This window comes from Leptonychotes weddellii, chromosome 2 (genome assembly GCF_054177405.1).
Source record: "Leptonychotes weddellii isolate Sample4059 chromosome 2, ASM5417740v2, whole genome shotgun sequence".
NCBI classification, from domain to species: domain Eukaryota; kingdom Metazoa; phylum Chordata; class Mammalia; order Carnivora; family Phocidae; genus Leptonychotes; species Leptonychotes weddellii.
In genome coordinates, this window is record NC_138370.1 from 150,983,684 (window position 1) to 151,004,923 (window position 21,240).

Genomic DNA, 21,240 nt, shown 5'->3' on the forward strand with positions numbered 1-21,240 from the left:
ATTTTTGCAGCTGTGTTTCATTACTTTTTCATGATGTTCAAATGTACATGTGTGTGTTGTACACAGATTTGCCTATTCAAATGGGAAGGATTTGAGAACTCAATAGGAAATGACTGACATGTATAGTACCTTGAACTTGCATATGTAGAAGGGCTTTGCATTGGCTTTTCCAGCTTTATTGTCTGGTAAATGGCCACTTTTAACTCTTTTTTTTTGAATATTCCTGACTCTCAATGCACATATCACCTCTGTCCTGCCACCTTTTGCATTCTCTAATGTAGACTCATTTTTGTATCAGTTCTATTTTCACAGTGGGACATGACATTTATTGGTTTGAGAACACTGACTAAATTGGAATACAATTCTAATATACATAAAGGCACCTACAACAGCAGGATGACATTAATCTGAATAAATAAGAAATTACAAAGGTCAGTCACAATAAAAGTTGGAGTTGGTAAATAAAAACACAATAATTCTCAGAAATAAAAAAGGAATCAAAAATAATAAAATAATATTCAACACAAATGAAAAGAGCAGGAAATGCATCTAAAGTAGAGGTTTTGATGAGGAGGAGTTAGAAATAAAATTCTGGTATAAATTACACTATTTTCTCAGAAGGACTAAATGAATGCCCAAGGAAGAATATAGTTATGCTGTCAAACTAACAGAAGATGATTGGGAAGAAATAGATTTTTGTTGTCAGTAACAGTTATAATTCACTGCCTATAATCCTTAATTAATATCAAAGTTGATTAATGCTAAATAATCTTTAAAATTTAGCAGCTGAAATAAAGCATGAATATGAAGTAATCTGGAAAAATAACAAAAAAATCAACATAGACTAAGAAATGAAAGTAGTAATAGGTGATTTTCAAACATAGTTCTATATTATAATGTGGAAAAAAATTAAATCTAATAATTACGGGCATTAAAAAGCACATGCAGAAAGTGCATTTAACACAAATATAAGGAATTAAGTAAGAGATTTAAGAGAAAGCCGATATTCTCTTATTCACCAGAGAGACCACAATTATAAAGAAAAAGATATACAGGAAAAAAGAAAGAAACTGCTGAGGTCAGGGACAGAAATCTTGGGTGCAGTTAACTTCCACTTGGAAAGGAAAATAGCAAAGTACAGAAAACAGTGAACATTGTCAGAATGAACATTGTAATTTACCAATTAGCTCCATGTCACTAAATGTAATGGCTGGTTTTCCAAGCTCATTTCAATTGACCCATCATAGGTTTTAACCAAGGTGATCATTCTTCCCTGATGCACTTTCCTCACTTGGATTCTAAGAACACCCACCATCCACTGCTTCTCTCCTAGCTCTCTGGTTCCACCTTCCCAGGCACCTTGGTTGATGCTCTTCTTCATCCTGACCTCTTCATGGTAAGCCCAAGCTTGGTCCTTGGTCCACATACTAGCTCTTGGTTTCATCCAGGCTGGTGACTTGCAGTACCATCTGCATGCTGATAAACTCCAGCCTAGACCTTTCACATGAACTCCAGACTCATATATCCAACGATTCATTTGTGTCCATCCTAGATAGATTTAATGTCCAAAACCATAGTCCTGATCTTCCTTCTCTAACCTCCTTCATGTAGTTTTCCTCATTTAACTGTGGGAAATTCCATCCTTGGAAGTGTCCAGGCCAAACCTTTTGGAGTCATCGTTGGTCCTCCTTTTTAGCACATATCCTTCTTATATCCACTTATATCCTTTTGTTCTAACTTCAAACTATATCCAGAATTTGTCCACTTTTAAGCCCCTATCCACCAATTTTCACCCAATCTGTGCAGCTGTCCTTGCATTACTGCAATAAAGTCTCCTAATTGGTCACCCTGCATTTATCCTCATCTCCCTACAGTGTCCTCTATATAGCAGTGGAATGATCCATTTGAAACCCATATCTGAGTAGATTGCTTCTCTGTTCGGAATCCTGCGATGGCTCTTCACTATACTCAGGAAAAGCCAAAGCTCATGCAAGCATCATATGATCTAGCCTGCTTCCCTCATTACCTTTTAAGCCAGAATTTCTACACTTCTTCCCTGCTGCCACTACCTCAGGGAGCCAGATTTATCTAACTACTTTTTCCTGAACACAAGAGGTATGCTCTTACCTTGGGAACTTTGCTCTGGATGTTGCCTTATTGCTTCTGCCTAGAATGCTCTTCCCTTAGCCACCTGCTTGGCCAACTTTTTCAACTTCTCAAATATTTGCTCAAATTTCACCTTGATGAGGCTTACCTTGACCACTCTTTTTAATATTGCAACTTGACAACAGCTCACACCCCTGCCATTGAAAATTTCAAATCACCTTACTTTGTTCCACTTTTTATTTTGTTCCATGGAAATTATAGCTTTCTAACATGACACACAGTCACTTATTATGTCTATTATTTACTGGTTGTATCCTCCTGCTGAGATTTAGGAGAGTAGAGGTTTGTTTTTTTTAAGGCTACACGAAGTCAATTTATTAGTAGAAAACAATAATTTGAGGAGTCCTGTTCACAGAGGGTGACCACAGTAACCCCCCCCGCCCCCACTTCCTGCGGGTGCTGTTGGAGGGCATGAAGGTGACATCCTCAACTCTCTGATCTTTATCCCTGAGCAGGCAAGGGCTCTGAGGACAGACTGGGACCCAGGTCCAGGGGTCTTGGTTCTCTTTCCTCCTGTGGCCTGTTGTTTGATGTGGAGGGCAGTGATGCCCAGCTCCTTGAACCTCTGGTCCATATTCTGGTTGGCCAACATGGCAGCATATGGAGAAGATTCACCTTGACCAGTCTTCACCTTCATCCTACCAGTTACACGGGCAGATGGTTTCCTTGCCAGAAAGATCGGTGCCATAGACAAAAGTATCATTGAAAGTTACAAAGGTGTGGCAGACACCAAATACTTTTTCTCCTACAGCCACCTGAGATCCAAGGCTGATGACCTGTTCTTTCTCTTTTTTTCCCCTTGAAAGATGCTATTTCTGTACATTTTCTCCAGACTCCATCACCAAAAAGATCAAGAGTAGAGGGTTTTGACAGTTTTGTTCCCTAATATACCAAAGCACACTGGATTGAACTACTAGCTGAATCAAATTAACTTATCTTCATATAGTGAACTTTCAGGGTTATAATCTATGTACTTTTATTTTTTAATACCATTGGGGATGCCTCAAAACATCCTCCAAATAACATGCATATTCAATATGGGTTAAAGGCTCATCACTGTCATTGATCACAATTCATTCAGTGCTAGATTCCAAATAAAAGATCAACAACTTCTATACGCCATTACATTTGCAAGAATATATTAAGCATTTAGTAGCTTCAAAACTCTGTGTAGCAAAAAATACAATAATATAAAAACATGGTCTCTAGAGATTTACTATTCAGGAGAGAAAAATAACATAATTTTCATATTTATCTGACTGCTAAATTTCTTCCCAGCTATAATCCTCCTTTGAAAACCAAATAAAATAGTATCTTTTCTCAGGAGTTCAGACAAAAAAAAATATTCTCCCTATCTTTTCTAAGGCTCTTTAGAATTGTCGTAAATGAAATGTCTGGTTACCTAGTTAACTCTTCTTTGGATGCTAATGGGATTACAAATTCATTTAAATTTGGCCTTTTAGGGAGTTCCCTGGAGGCCAGGCTAGCATGCTGAGCTCAAGTAATAGACTTTCAGCATCACAATCTAGGTACACACTTTTTTTAATGCCACAGGGACCTTAAAATGGTTTAAAGTAGATGAAATATTGTCATTATGCTTTTATGTGATGTTCTGTAGTGCTGGGATATTTTTAAAATGTTTGAGTGATATTTTAAACAAAGTAATAAAATACACAATCTGTCCCTGGTTGGTACAACTGAAACCATATCTATGGAAACGGAACTCAGTGACCATGAATGTTAATCCATCTGCAATTTCACAAAGAGGTACAAAATGAAAATCTCAATTCCCACTACATTTTTTTTGCAAATGCAATCTCCTTTTTAAGCTAGTGGGTGACTTGATGTATTTGATATGCAAGAATAATGTTTTTTTCCCTAAAGTGTGGATATTAATGTCCTATCCTTTTCAATCTTTTAAAATCTAAGGTGCTAGCCTTACCCTTAACGAGTAGACAGCTAAGAATGATATAATTCTGGCCTTTGGTTGAAGACTTATGTAATACTCCAGTGGCCACACTTGTATTGTGAGGTTTGATTTAAACAGCAAGATACTGGCCCCATTACCCAGATATCTGCTTATGACTACTTACCAATCTAAGTGACTGACTTTATTTTGTCATGCTGTTTCGAATTCCTTTGATTAAATATCCATTTCTTCCTAAAGCTGCTTTGAAAACGAACTTCTCTGACAGCATTTTCTGATACTACTAGCTGATAGGAGAAGGAGAGGGCAGATACCTAGGAAAAGGAGAGTTTTAACTGAGAAGAGAATAAAGAGAAGTCCTTGTATAAAATGGCGTGGGGTACTAGTGACCTATGTATGCCCGTGCCTATTCCCATGCCCATTCCCATGCCCGTGCCTAGGCCCATGTATTTGCATATGCCTGTGCCCATGCCTACACCCATGCCTATCCTCATGCCTATGCCTGCCTGTGCCCATGCCCATGTCCATGTGTATGTCTGTGTCTATGCGCATTCCCATGCCTATGCCTATGCCTCTACCCATGCATGTGTCTGTATCTATGCCTCTACTCATGCCTGTACCTAAGTCCATGCCCATGCCTATGCCTATACTCATGCCTATGCTTATGCCTGTACCTATACCCTTGCCTGTGTCCATGCTAATGCCTATGCCCCATTCGCATGCCTATGCTTATGACTATATCCATGCCTATGCCTATGCCCATGTCTATGCCTATCCCCATGCCTATGTCTATGCCTATACTCATGCCTATACCCAAGTCCATGCCTATACCATGCCTATGCCCTTGCTGTGCCCATACTCATGCTTATACGCATGCCCATGCCTATGCTTATACCCATGCCCATGCTTATGCCTAGACCTATATGCATACTTATGCCTATGCCTAGAGTCTATTTATACCTGTACCTATGTCCTTGCCCAGACCTATACCCAGGCCTGTACCTAGGCCCATACCTATACCTATACTGCTTCTGTATTTTTATCTTTATCTATATTTGAACAAAAGCCAATTAAAAAACATAAACATCTTTGTGGGCCACATTTTTTTCCATTCAAGATAAAAATAGTTATACTGAGTCCCACGGGGAAAAATGGATATTTTACAAATCAGACATCATTTTGTAGCATATAATGATTTATCTTATTGAATAGAAGAATGCCGATGAGAAACTTGTTATTGTTTTCTAGCCATCAATACGTTAGCATCTTTTGGGCGTATTTGAGAAGTTGTAATCTTGAGTAGCTGTCTTATCTTTCAATCTGGAATGTGATTTAGAGTAGGCTAGGCAGGGGGGATCACTGGACACTGTTCACAAGATTGAACTGGGGAGCTGCAGAGCACCATGGACACTTCCAGAGCGGGGCGAGGTGGCTCCAGAAGCTGGAGATGGACGATGAGAGGATTTCAAAGACAGTTCCCAGCTATTTCATAATTTTTCCAGAGTCCAATATGTCATCCCTATTCCTTTTGTTTTAATATGTAATCATGATCTTGAAACTTCTCCCTTATAAAATCACTTAATATAGGGTTTACAATGTATATACATAAAATGGAAAACTTTCTAAGAAGCAAAATGTATTTTCTTCACCTTTAAAAATATGATTGCAAAATTTACCACTCACCTTTCATCTTAACAAACATATTTAGAAATTCATGTTACTCACTCCTTATTTTTTGCCTAAAACAGCTGGAAAATGGAATATCTCACCTTAGCAGAGTTCAGTGCCACACCCGAGGAACGTTAGAAAGCAGGTCAAAAGGTAGTTATTTGGGGTGGTTTGCTGTGGTGTCTGTGAACTATTGTTTTTAGAGAAATGAGTTTCTGTAATTTTGGCTAATTTGTAATGGTAACTGTTTCTGTTGACAGGTGGTTTAAAACTATTTGTGAATGATCAGTCATCTTGCAAAAGAAGAAAAACTATTGTGGTTTAATAAAATATTCCATGATCAATATTTGAACAATCATAGTACTCAGGTTACTAGCAAAAAATGTATGATATATGCTGTTACTGACTTATTTTGGGGTCATTGTATTTTTTAGAATGCAAATAATTACAGGTAAAAAATGTGGTGCATAAAATACTTATGTTTTTTAATTGGTCCTCATGCCAATCTCTACCTCTAATTCTATATATCTATATTAGTATATATCTGTATCTGTATCTACTAGTTTATGCTCCTATCTATATCTGTGCTGGTAGAGATGATAATACAGATGCAGATAGGCACAGATGTAAGTCTTAGATAAAGGTACAGGTATTGGTATACATCATTATCATAGTCCATTCAGGTTGCTATAACAAAGTACCATAGATGTGGTGGCTTATAAACAGAAATTTATTTCTCACAGTTTTGGAGGCTATAAGTCCATGATCAGGATGCCAATGGTTGGGTTCTGGTGAGATCCCTTTTTTGACTTGCGGACTTCCAACTCTCATTGTACACTCATATGGCAGAAAGAGGGTGAGAGAGTGGTTTGGAGCCCCCTTTATGAAGGCACTAATAACATTCATGAAGGCTGCGCTCTCATGAAATAATTACCTACCAAAGGCCCTACCTCTTAAAACCATCACACTGGGGCTAGGATTTCAACATATGAATTTTGAGGAGACATAAACACTCAGTTCATGGCCATCATCATTATCCTAAACCATTCTACATGTAAATCAAAGTAACTGGGACTGCTTTCCTCATGGTATGGATATAGTGTAGTAACCGTTGAAAATATTTATCAGTCACCTTTGTCTCCTCTAACCTGCACAACTATAGTTGTGAGGTTTTATAATTTGAAGTCTGAATCTTCCAAAATCTGCAGTTCGTTTTTTCCAAAGCTGGCAACGTTCATTCACTCATTCACCAAACACATAATGAACTCTCGCTCTTTACCAGACATTGTACCAGATGCTGGGGATACAGAAAACAGGACTTGGTCCATACCTTTATTTGTTGTCTGGTAGGAGAAATGCAAATGTACTAGGAAATATAAAATTAAAACACAATATGCATTGTGCATATGATGTAAATGAGGTGCCATAGTAGGAAAATAAGAGCTGTGAATCTAGACCTGACTTTTACAAATAGACTTAGGTTTACCAAATGGGAAGGGCTAGAATTTCTCTTTGTGGCATAAACTTGATGTGCTAGGAAAAACTCTTGCTACTTGGGATTCAAGATTTACCTTTCCTCTACCTGAGGAAGAAGGGGATGAAAGCACAGTGAGGCTGCAGAGATCATTCTTTTGAGTTTGTTTAATGATTCATTCATTTGCTGGGTCTAAAGCTGGGCTCTGAAGTCCAGCTTCCCTGCTCCTAAGTTACCCTCTCCCTAGGTACTGGGCTCTGTTCCCCAAATCTAATCATGGTCTGGGAATCTGAAGGACCGCAGGCTTTAATACGGAAGGGGAGAAATTTGTTTCCCTTCTGAATTTGTAGGGTTAGCACAGAGGGCACTCACATATCATAAACCAGAGACTTCTAATACAGTGTAATCTCCAGAACAGATCTAAATGGTACCAGTTTCTGGAAGCCCTTTTGTCATTTCTCATGCCAGTCTGGGTAGGGACTCTATGTTGAGTTAACTCAAGTTAGCTATGCCACTTGACCATGATGAGACAGTCTATAAAACAGGGATCCTAATGTTGACCTCCCAGGGACAAGTGTGAGGAGTGTAATGTGTCTGTCATTTAATAAGCACGGTGTTAACTGTCATCCCCTCCCCCAAACCATCAAATCATCATTTCTCTGCTTGTTAGCATTAAGAGTAAAGTGTAAGGTAAGAAAAAAATGTTGAAACATATATTATTTGATTTACTTATGGGTCTCCTTTGGTAAAAGATCAAGTAGGGGGAATATGTTCAAAATTACTGTTAATAACTGTCTTTTTATTTATTTATAAAATGATTGATACATTTTAACACTGATAATCAAGTCAGCTCACACTGGCAGAAGTGAGTTAGAACTATCGTGTAGCCCAAATTTCCACCATGTTAAAATATCGCTGTGCTTTTGATACACAAAATTTATATTTGCAAGTTTTGCAGTCAAACAACATTCTTTCTGTAGCCCTAACCCTTAGTTATAACACGTTATCAAGTCAATAAAATATTCCTAGGTCAGCTTTTGTAAAGGCATTCATTTTTTACTGGCTATGAGAAATAATCCAGTATAACCTATTTTTTAAATGAACATTGTTGGCAATTACAGAGTAAATAGAGAATGTAGCTTACTTCAATTTAGAACATGTGTGAATTATCATATTTTTACTTGGATTTCTTTATTTAGCCTCCCTCTATTAGCCTGTTCCTTGTCTAAGCTCCCTTGTTACCCAAAACCCAAAAGATTTGTATTCCCAGTCTATTTATTTGAATTCTCTTTCCTGGGCTACCTGAGAGTTATAACCCCTTCTGATATTCTGCTTCTATTGAACATTTTCTTTTTCTGTCCTCTGCCTCCCACCAAAGTATCTTGGGTTGCTCTTTTTTATGGTGATTGTTGGGTCTTGGAGCCATTTCTCTTTTTATTTCCCCATTAACAACAAACCTTGAATGGTGAAGCTCTGGTTATTCAAGAGCCAATGTAGTTGAAGTGGATATGAGTACAAAAACTTGTGCTAGACTACCTGTGTTCATACTCTAACTCTACCCCTTACTGGTTATGAGATTTGGGAAAAGTTACTTAAACTTTCTGGTCCTTCATTTTCTAGAATGTAAAACATCAATAATAATAGTATCTACCACATGCAGTCATTGTGAAGATTAAATGAATTGATATATTTACAACATCATAGTAGGCGCTATACAAGAGTTAGTTATTATTTGTTTTTGAACCTCATCATGGCCACTGTTCTAAAATAAGATCTTAATAATTTATATCTTTGAAGGCTGAATCTCAAATTCAAATTTTGACTCACATCCTGTTATCCATACCATGTTCATTGACCACCCACAGCAGGAGCCAATCAATAGTTTCCTTTGTCAGGTACTCTTGCAGGTATCATCCTGAGCCTTTGCCAGAATTGCCATTTCAAACATTATGCTCTTTTTCTCTCATGAACACATTTATACTTATTAGGCACCTCATCTCAAACTTTATTTAAGGGAGTATAATTATATTTAAATAGATGAACATAAGTGTGAGGTAATTGCCAGCAGAGTTACTTCTTTGCTACCCCTTAGTAGCCCATCACTACCTTCAATGATTTGATCTTTAAATTTTTAGGACATATAAAACTTTAGTATCAGGCTTTTCTGAGGATAATCAAAATAGGGAATATTTGGTTAGTAGCCAAGGTTTACACAAGACAAACATATATTAAAAAATGCGATTCTTCCTTTAATGAAAAAGGTATCGAGTAATTGATAATTCACATAATTTAATAGTTAGAGTATTCCAAGACTTAATGAAATATAGTCCCTGCTATATTCCTTTCTATCAATGAAACCCTGTCCTTAATGTCTTGTATTTATCCCTTTGTTATTTCTAAATAATATACCAGTGTTTTTAGATTTATCAATTTTAGAGTTTCTTGACTTCCTGCCAGAACCATAAGAATTCAGTACCATTTATTTATTTTCTGTTTATTTCTTTAAAGCAGTAATTAGATTGGAAATCACACACACACGCACACACACACACACATACACACCTTAGTACAGGCATACCTTAGAGAGATTGCTGGTTCTGTTCCAGATCACCACAATAAAGTGAATATTATAATAAAGTGGGTCATGAATTTTTTGGTTTCCTACTGCATTTAAAAGCTATCTTTAGGGGTGCCTGAGTGGCTCAGTTAAGTGTCTGACTCTTGGTTTTGGCTCAGGTCATGATCTCATGGGTGTGAGATAAAGCCCCACATCAGGCTTCACACTCAGTGGGGAGTCTGCTTGAGATTCTTTCTCTCCCTCTCCCTCTGCCCCTCCCACAGCATGCATGCTCTCTTTCTGTCTCTCTCTCTAAAGTAAATAATCTTTAAAAAAGTTATCTTAATACTGTACTGCAGTCTATTAAGTGAGCAATGGTATTATGTCTAAAAAAACAATGTACATATCTTAATTTTAAAAATGCTTTGTTACTAAAAAAATGCTAGCCATCATCTGAGCTTTCAGTGAGTTGTAATCTTTTTGCTGGTGGAGGACTAGCTTCAATGTTGACGGCTGCTGACTGATCAAAGTGGTCGTTGCTGAATGTTGGGGTGGCTGTGGCAATTTCTTAAAATGAGACAACAATGATGTTTGCTGCATCAATTGACTCTTCTTTTCACAAATAATTTCTCTGTAGCATGCAATGCTCTTTGATAGCATTTTACCCATAGTAGAACCTCTTTCAAAATTGGAGTCAATCTCAAACGCTGCTGCTGCTTCATCGACTAAGTTTATGTCATATTCTGAATCCTTTGTTGTCATTTCATCAATCTTCACAGCATCTGCACCAAGACTAAATTGCACTTCAAGAAACCACTTTGTTTACCATAAGATGCAAGTCTTTATCATTAAACTTTTATTATGAGATTGTAGCAATTCATCTCATCTTCAGCCTCCACTTCTTCTAGTTCTCTTGCTAATTCTATCCCATCGGCAGTTACTTCTTCTGCTGAAGTCTTGAACCCCTCAAAGTCATCCATGAGGGTTGGAATCCACTTCTTCCAAACTCCTGTTAATGTTGATATTTTGACTCTTCCCATGAATCACAAATGTTCTTAATGGCATCTAGAATGGTAAATCCTTTCCAGAGGGTTTTCAGTTTACTTTGCCCAGATCTGTCAGAGGAATAACTAGCTATGGCAGCTAAAGCCTTACAAAAGATATTTCTTAAATAATAAAACTTGCAAGTAGTAATAACTTCTTGATCCATGGGCTACAAAATGGATGTTGTATTAGTAGGCATGAAAACAATATAAATCTTGTACATTAGAGCCCTTGGGTGACCAGGTGAATTGTCAGTGAGCAGTCATATATGTATTTTTAAGATTTTTAAAATTTATTTGAGAGAGAGAGAGTGCATGAGTGGGGGGGGAGGGACAGAGGGAGAGGGAGAAGCAGACTCCCTGCTGAGCAGGAAGCCCCATGCAGGGCTCGATCCCAGGACCCTGAGATCATGACCTGAGCCGAAGTCGATGCTTAACTGACTGAGCCCCCCAGGAGCCCCAAGCAGTCATATTTTGAAGGGAATCTTTTTTTTTCTTTTTCCTGAGCAATTGCTCTCATCAGTAGCCTTAAAATTCAGTAAACCATGTTATAAACAGATGTGCTGTCATCCAGCTTCATTGTTCCATTTATAAAGCACAGGCAGAGTAGACATAGCATACTTCTTCAGGGCCCTAGGATTTTCACCATGGTAAATGAGCATTGGCTTTAACTTCAGGTCACCAGCTGCATTAGCCCCTAACAAGAGAGTCAGCCTGTCCTTTGAAGTTTTGAAGCCAGGCTTTGACTTCTCCTCTCTAACTATGAAAGTCCTAAATGGTATCTTCTTCCAATAGAAGGCTGTTTTGTTTACCTTGAAAATATCTTGTTCAGTGCAGCCCCCTTCATTAATTATCTTAGATCTTCTGGGTAACTTGCTGCAGCTTCTATATCAGCACCTGATGCTTCGCATTGCACTTTTATATTGTGATGAGAGCTTCTCTCCTTAAACCTCTTGTACCAACCTCTGCTAGCTTCAAATTTCTTCTGCAGCTTCCTCACCTTTCTTAACCTTCATAGAATTGAAAACAGTTCAGGCCTTGCTCTGGATTGCGCTTTGGTTTAAGAGAATGTTGTGGCTGGTTTGATCTTCTATCCAGACCACTCAAACTTTCTCCATATCAGCAGTAAGTCTGTTTTACTTTCTTATCATTCATGTTCACTGGAGTAGCACTTTTAATTTCCTTTAAGAACTTTTCTTTTGCATTCACAGCCTGGATGACTGGCACAAGAGGCCTAAACTTTCGACATGCCTTCCTTACTAAGCCTAATCATTTTTAGCTTTTGATTTAAAGTGAGAGATATACAGCACTTCCTTTCACTTGAATACTTAGAGGCCATTGTAGGGTATTAACTGGCCTAATTTCAATACTGGTGTGTCTTTGGGAATAGGAAGGTCCTAGGAGAGGGAGATAGAGGGGACAGTTGGGGTGGAGTAGTTAGAACACACACACCATTTATCAATTAAGTTCACCATCCTATATGAGCATGATTCATGATACCCCCAAAACATTTACAATACTAACATCAAAGACCACAGATCACAGATCACCGTAACAAATACAATAGTAATGAAAAATTTGAAATATTGTGAGAATTACTGAAAGGAACAGGCACATGAAGTGAACCAATGCTGTTGGAAAAATGGCACTGATAGACTTGCTTGATGCAGGGTTGCCACAGACCTTCAGTTTGTTAAAACAATATCTGTGAAGTGCAGTAAAGTGAACAGAATGAGTGAACCTTCAATTATGTAGAAACAGATAAACTGGTTTAAGGAGTAATTGGGTTAAGGAGGCATATATGATGTGCCTGTACAGTGAAATCTCTTATAGATATTTAAAAAAGACCCATGGGTGACTCCAGTCCTCAAACATTCTGATTAAACCCATCTGGGTTGTGACTTACATATTGGAATTTATCAAAGATGCCCATGTGCAGCAAAGTTTAGGAGATTACACAGGAGGAGAGCTGTCATGTCAATGGGGGCGGGGAATGGTACTGGTCACTGGAAAGGGCTTGGCAAGCTGGTGTGTTGTCAACCTGAGGAATTTTGCAGAAGTGCATTGAAAGTGGGTTACGGGTATGGCTGGGTCAAAAGATGGCCCTTGGTAGTCCTGAGGAAGAGAAATCAATGATGGAGCTCAGGAAGAGAGACTTTAGGGAGTTGAAAGTACTGGAACCCATCAGTATGAAAGGATATTGTCCTTTAAGTGTAATTCAAGGTCCCTGAGCCTGCCAGGATTAACTCCTTAGTTGCAGGATCATAGCGCAAGCCAAAGGAGTCCCTGGGAGGGTGAGCACCCAGGTGGTAGGTATTTGAGAAGGTGGGGCTAAGGGCAGCAGCTGTTTACTAAACAGTACAGACATACCTCAACATTTTAATGAACTTTACAGTTGTACTCATGTATAGAGGATGATTGTCAGCCATAGGACCAGTGTACTGAGCTTGGATTAGTTGTTTTTGTGGTTTATTAGCTTACCCCTCATTAAAAATAATCTTTAGGTAGATTTCAAATCTGTATTTTTAAAAAAAAGTATGTATTTTTTTTTCATTTTTTTTGTTAAATCCAATTTACTGCTATGAAGTAAACTGGGGTATGTGAGAGGAGACTGGTTCCTAGAGTTGCCAGAGCAGATTCCTCTGGAAATGAGGTGTTAAAGCTGAGACCTGGAAGTCAGAGGCTGAAGTGCTGGAAAGAGTCAAGGTAATAGTGTTTTAGGGAGAGGGAATGGCAAATTCCAAGTCTCTCTATAGCAAAGAGTTTGGTATTTCCTAAGAATTAACACAAAGACTGAATGTGATTAATAAAATTTTCAAGATCAGGGTTCTGTACAGCAATAATGTCACATATAAGAAGGTAGATAGAACTATTCGGAGTGTATTTGCACACTGTGGATCAAATATGTTCATGGACAATCTTTTATAAGGGACATAATGTGCTTTGATGGGTAAGTTGTAGCATAGCTCCAGTTGTCCCTGATATCTCTGATTTAAAATATCTTAATAATTGAAAACATGTCACACAAAAACCTACACACAGATATTTATACCAACTTTATTCTTATTTGGCAGAACTTGGAAGCAACCAAATATCCTTCAATAGTTGAAGGGATGAATAAGCTGTGGTACATCCAGATCATGGAATATTATTCAGCACTTTAAAAAAATGAGCTACCAAGCCATGAACAGACATGAAAGAACCATAAATGCTTATTACTAATTGAAAGAAGAAGCTTAAAAAAGCTACATACTGTATGGTTCCAACTATATGACGCTTTGGAAAAGGCAAAACTATGGGGTGATGAGATCATTTATTATGTGTTTGTCAGAGGTTAGGGAAAAAGGTGGGATGAATAGCGGAGTTTGTCAGAGGTTTGTCAGAGGTTAGGGAAAAAGGAGGGATGAATAGCAGAGAACAGAGGATTTTTAGTTCAGTGAAACTCTTCTATATGATACATGTTGTTATACCATTGGTCCAAATCCAAAGAATGTACAACCCTAAGAGCAAACCCTAACGTAAACTATGGACTCCAGGTGATGATGATGTGTCAGTGCAAGTTCATTGATTGTAACAAATGTACCACTCTGGTGGAGGATGTTGAAAGTGGGGGAGGCTGTGTGTGTGAGGGGCAGGGGAGTATGTGTTCTTTCTCTCAATTTTGCAGTGAACCAAAACTGTTCTAAAAAGTATATATATATATATTTTTAAAAATTGGTTTCTTTTTCTTCATAATTATAAAAGTTAGATCATGTTCCATGAATGTTGCTTTGGACAAATGATTCCTGTTTCTCTAGGTCATACCTAAAGTGAACTGGGTAGATGTTTGCACTGGTTAATGCTGAAGTTATTTAATGATATTCTTTATACAGTCATTCTATGTGTGAATTTTAGGCATTTCTCAAACCTTCTCAAATGCGACAGAGTTAATTAAATCTGCCACCTACAGTTATCACTCACAAGCATATCAGATTCATAAGAGAAAAAATACACAACATCCCTTGAGGATAAAAAACTGCATGCATGAGTGTGAGCAGAATACATTCTACTCTGGTCTAGATTTTGCCAAAACAAATGCTTATTTGTAAATTCAGGGGGAAAAAATCAAGTTTTGTTGACACTGTACATTTCAAATGGCTGCTTTGCCATTTTTATATAAGTTATCAGGAAAGAGGTTGAGCTCTGATAAATGTAATGAAATTTCTGAATGGGTAAAATAATAGTGTACTTAGTACTTTCACTTGATGAATGCCTCATCATGGGTAAGTAGCCGATGTGAAAGCAACCTGAAAGCTATCAGATGTCAAACACCTGTGCCAGGGCATTCCCGGCAACACTTCCTCAGGTAGTTCATCAAATAAACTCTTTAATGAAAGCAAGGTGTGTTGGTAAATGTGTAACAATTAGCTCCCTGGAGATAATGCCTTGATTTGTAGCATTTTACAATTTCCGTGGTGTAAATACAGTAGTCTCCCGTTACCCACAGTTTTGCTTTCTTCAGTTTCAATTACCAGAGGCCAACCGTCATCCGGAAGCAGATGATCCTCCTTCTGATGAATGGGCGGAAGGTCAATAACAACCCAACGCTACGTCACAGTGCCTACGTCACTCACCTCGCTCCATCTCATCATGTAGGCATTTTAGCATCTCACATCATCACAAGAAGGGTGAGTACAGTACAATATTTTGAAAGAGAAACCATATTCACATAACTTTTATTTCAGTATAGCATTATAATTGCTCTATTTTTCTATTAGTTATTGTTGTTAATCTCCTACTATGCCTAATTTATAAACTGAAATTTATCCTAGGTGCGTGTGTATAGAGAAAAATATAGTATATGTAGGGTTCTGTACTATCTGCAGCTTCAGGCATCCACTGGGGGTGGGGTGTCTCAGAACATATCCTCCAGATAAAGGGGATTACTGTACTCCCATCATGTGGATTTGCAGCTACCAATGTAATGGCACTGAACATAGAGTTGGGAAGAGACGCACACAACTGGGAAGAGATGCACACACAAAAAAAGAAGTACAAGCTGGCTCCAGCACATCACTGGTCAAGAGGTTCTTTCTTCTCAACTTCAGAAATAAGAAGGGCATACTCATTATTTTGTTTTGTGGAAACCACCTCTTTTTGCCTTCAGGGATTGCAAATTCTTCTTCGTTGGCTTAAAAAAAAAATCAGATTTTTTTTTGGATACTTCTTGAAGTGAGTCTTCCCAGGAAACCCACATACTACCCTCCTTTGGTGTCTCTCTCTTCCCCTGATGCAATGACCTGCATAATTTTATGTCTTTTGCTAGTTCCAATGTGTAATTTAGCTGTACTGTGGCTCATTGGAGCCAGTCTAATTGTGGCTGTGCTGTGCATGTAACATTGAGTAGAGGGGCAGACCAGTATTAACTTGGAAGAAGAGCAAAATTCCCTGATACACTGGCAGTGGTTACCCTGCCATGTCAGAATATTTCACGGATTCATTGAATCAGATGGGAGAAAAACAACTTCTATAGTATTGTGAACACCATGGATCTAGTGGGATAATTAATATCTGTATTAATATGTTAATATCTGCACATTATTCAGTGCAGAAAAAGTGCATTTTTATGACATTAAAAACTCAGGTTTCCATCTTCCAATAATTGTGGCAGGGTATGAACAATAAGTAATGGGTATAGTTTAAGGTGAATAGAAGTTGAAGTCAGACTTGTCCGTTCTCTTCCAGAAAATTAGTGACATATTTCAGAGGGAAGAATTCCCTTGAGGGTTGGTGAAATTCAGATGCTGTAAATGTGGAGGAAAAGGAGAATCCTGGGATATAACATAGATAATGAATATCTGTCATTTAGGAAGCCTTCCTATTTCTCTCCACAATCTCCATTTGATTCTGCATATGATAACTCTAAGTGTTGATTCTATATATTCTAAGCTTGGAAATCATAGCCCTCTTAAAAATCAGCTGAACATATTTACTTCTTCCAAGTGCATATTTTTTCTTGAAACAGGGTTAAGTTTGCCTTAAAAAGCTTTAACACATATTTCAGAGTCTCAATACTGGTTATGAATAATAGATAGCACTTCATAGCAAAAATATAGGATCATTTCAAAATGGTATGATTTAGTGTTCATTATTGTCAGATGCATATTTTGCTTTTTAGGGAGATAGAAAGCAAGAGAGAGAATGTGCGTGACAGCGAGTGAGCTATTTAAGCATGTAGCTAGAGATACTTAAGAAACTTTAAAACCTTTAGAGTTTAAAAACTTTAAAAATGTCACAGCAGAAGTGTATAAATGACTCAAGTAGAAAAACATTTCTTTTGTTAAAAAGTACATAGTTTCAGCATTGGTTTATTAATTAGATTTTGTAATACTGACAAAATGCTCTCAATGTGGCTTTTCAGCATCACCTTTTCCCCCTCATAAAACCCTGCTAAAGACTATAAAAATGATTCTTTAGAATCTTTGGAAAACTGGAAAATTTCAAATAGAAAAACAACTTTCCCCTTCACCATGTTTAAAGGTTGGGATTAACAAGTGATTCATCAAAAATCTTAAAGGTCTATAAATTATGAGAAAGTACAAAATTCCTTCTGCATAAAACTGCATTTCTGGTAATTATTGTAAGATGAATTCAGTGGCTGATTCGTAGGCAAAACTATAAGCAAATAAAACTTTGATAAAAAGATGACATTTTTTTCCCTTTATAATTTCTCTTTCCATGTTAATCATTATGACAAATGGATTCATTATTTGGTTCAGATGAACACATTTCCAACATGAGTTCTTATTGACCTTATCCAGTCAACTTTCAGGAAGACACAAGGCTTAGTTCTAATGAATATTTATGTCCTGCACAATCTCATGGGGTGACAATGTCATTAGTGAGATCATGTAACTGTCTCTGGCTTCAAGGATAAATGTTAATGAAAGTAACACCCCATGAAATTGGAAGGCACATTAACTGCTTTCCTGGAGGAGGCATGTAAGCGGTCATCCTGGGAGAGGAGCAGCTCAACAGTGGCCTGCACATAATCCAAAGAAAGTATGAAAGTTTGGACTGCCCTTGCAGGAGCGTACATCAATATTTCATTGAAACTAAAGATTGAATCTGTTATTACTAAAGGAAAACCAGAGCTGGAGACAGGGCAGCGGGTATCTGTGGCCTGGGGAAGAAAGTGGTAATGAACACCAAGGGTGAGGGTCAAGAAGACTGCTAGGCATGACCCTTATTTTCTATCAATTGACACTACTTTGAACCTAAGCCTCCAATATTCTATTTGAGAAAGGCCAGCTTTATTGCTTTCTCTGCTCCATCTGAAGCTGGTTTGCTATAAACCATACTTCCTTATGAAGCAAGCAATGACAGTCTTTCAATTCTTCAAGGTCTCGATGAAGTAGAATTGTCAGTTGGAATATGGCCGTCTGCATTTCCTCTCAGCAATTTATTTACTAGACCAGTGTGTTGGTTTGGGTTCCTGTAAAAGCAGTGCTTGGGACAGGATTTGACCCTGGCTTAGGCTAGTGCATGGAGAAGGCAGAACCGAGAGTCGGGGAATCAAACAGGGAGGGGAAACAGAGGGTACTAGCATGCAGGTCATCAGTGTAGACCCCAGGGATCAATTCTTCAGGTGACCTTTTAGAAGAATGGGAGCCTGGCATGTCCTTTTTTCCTTTCATTTCCTGAGCATTGCCTGTAGGGGAATTACCTTCCTGGCACTTTCACGTTGCATCTTAGTGCAGGCTGGAAGCTCCAGAGGTGCTGGAGAGAACTCTCAGGCAGAGAGAACAGGCTCTCACTGTGGCAAATCATCATTCAGCCAGGAACTGTCTGCAGCCCTGTAGAGAACTCAAGCAGGTAGAGGGGCTATAAAGTTTTAGCCATTCTCATAAAGTTTAAGCATGACTAGAAGTAACATTATGTAATTTCTTCACAGCTCTGGTTTTGACTATGATCAAAATGATCATATGTACAAATGATCAAATTTGTACTCTTAATACACATTATTTTTCCTTTAATGACTCTGTGACACTTTTTAATTTTTTTCAATTTTCTCATCTGTGTCCTGGAGATAATAATATACAAATAGGGCTGCCAGGTAAATTACAGGACATCCAGTGAAATTCAAATTTCACTGGATGTTTTTTATTTTAATTTGCTAAATCTGACAACTCTAACTATAAACAATCATGCTATAAACAATAATGATATATAATAATATACAGTAATGCTATGAACAATGATATTAGAATTAGTGTTATACACTTAAAGTACATTGCTTTTCTGTTAGTAGTTCTGTGACACTGGGCCCATTCTTTTTCTGTGCTTCACTATAATCTGTAAAATGAAGATAAAAAGTGGGTATTGGGAGTTTATTTGCTAATTTGTTTTTATTTTATTTTATTTTATTTATGTTATGTTAGTCACCATACAATACATCATTAGTTTTTGATGTAGTGATCCATAATTCATTGTTTTCGTATAACACCCAGTGCTCCATGCAGTAGTTACCCCAAAGACACAGGTGTAGTGAAAAGAAGGGCCATATGCATCTCAATGTTCATAGCAGCAATGTCCGCAATAGCCAAACTGTGGAAAGAGCCGAGATGCCCTTCAACAGATGAATGGATAAAGAAGATGTGGTCCATATATACAATGGAATATTACTCAGCCCTCAGAAAGGATGAATACCCAACTTTTACATCAACATGGATGGGACTGGAGGAGATTATGCTAAGTTAATAAGTCAAGCAGAGAAAGTCAATTATCATATGGTTTCACTTCTTTGTGGAACATAAGGAATAGCATGGAGGACATTAGGAGAAGGAAGGGAAAAATGAAGGGGGGGAAATCAGAGGGGGAGATGAACCATGAGAGACTATGGACTCTAAGAAACAAACTGAGGGTTTTAGAGGGGAGGGGCGTGGGGGGATGGGTTAGCCCAGTGATGGGTATTAAGGAGGGCACGTACTGCATGGAGCACTGGGTGTTATACGAAAACAATGAATCATGGCTAATTTGTATAAAACTTTTAGCATAATATAAGAGTATAGTGGATACTAGATATTATTATTGAGTGTCTGGCTCATAGCCATCATGGAAGCCATCCTACAAAAAATAACTCAGTCTATGTTTCTAAGGTGTGGATTGGGCTGGGGGAGAGACTATAATTATAGCTGATAAAAACTTTAGGGCAAAGCTATCCTAGTCCACCAAAAAAAGAGAAGGATTATGTTAAATGTTTCTTTCTGTTCTCAGTAGAAACAGATTATATTAGGTCAATAGTTCAAGTGAATTTGTACAGATTTTCAGTTGGTGGTTGAGAAAGTAAGAGTTGAACAGAATTTTTCTATCTTATTTGCTTTGTCAAATATAGTTACCCACCTACAAATTAATGATCAATTTATTTTCTAGTTAGATGATTAATTAATAAAAATGGGTTGGATTTAGTGGCTTTGATAAAATTAATAGGCATAAATGAGTAAAAGCGAATCTACAGCATGGCTTTTGGTTTAAATTTTGTTCAAATATGGATTCCCAGGTCAAGGCCCTATAATATCTATGTTTATAACTGCATGCTCAGTTTTTACAGAAGAGTTTCTAATTTTTATAATAGTTAACACTTCGATCCAATCTAAAGCACTGCATGTGGTTCTCATACCCAATGGCATCTGACCTTCTCTTCCTGAGTCATTCTTAACCATGTCACTAGTGTGTTCTTCATGCATAAGCATTATGCAGAATTTAAGCTGGAGACATTACACAGTTCTTAAATGCTGAGCAAGGACTTCAGTGGCAGAACTTGGTGACAGCAGGCATAGGTCAGATAGCAGATATGCCCACCTGGATTAGATGCTGGCATGAAACTCATTGCACTTAATTCTGCTTTCACTACAAAATAGTACAACGATGCAAAAGGAAACGAAAAACTAGGCTTTCAGCTCTGACATATAAGGGGCTTGGGAGTCATCATTCTCTTTTACAAGAAGAAAAATATGTACATACTGAAAAATCAGTGACTTTTCTTGGATATAAAACTGAGGTCAAAGACTTAAATATGAAAAATGGGGAAAAAAAGAATAACTTTATAGTGGAGAAACCCAGCAAACACTATGTCAGATCAAGATTAACATTGACAGTGTTAAGTCACATTGATAGTGTGTACCTTTGATATAATGTGATGAGAATGTCACTTTACCTTTGTGGTCTTCCTCCCCAAAACCTATAACCTTGGTCTAATCATGACAAAAACAACTGACAAACCTCAACTATCTGACCAGTACTCTTAAAAACTGTCAAGGTCATCAAAACTCAGGATATTCTAAGAAACTAACCTAGTCAAGAGGAACCCAAGGAGATATTACTCATATATGAAATGTGGTATCCTGACTAAGATTCTAGAATAGAA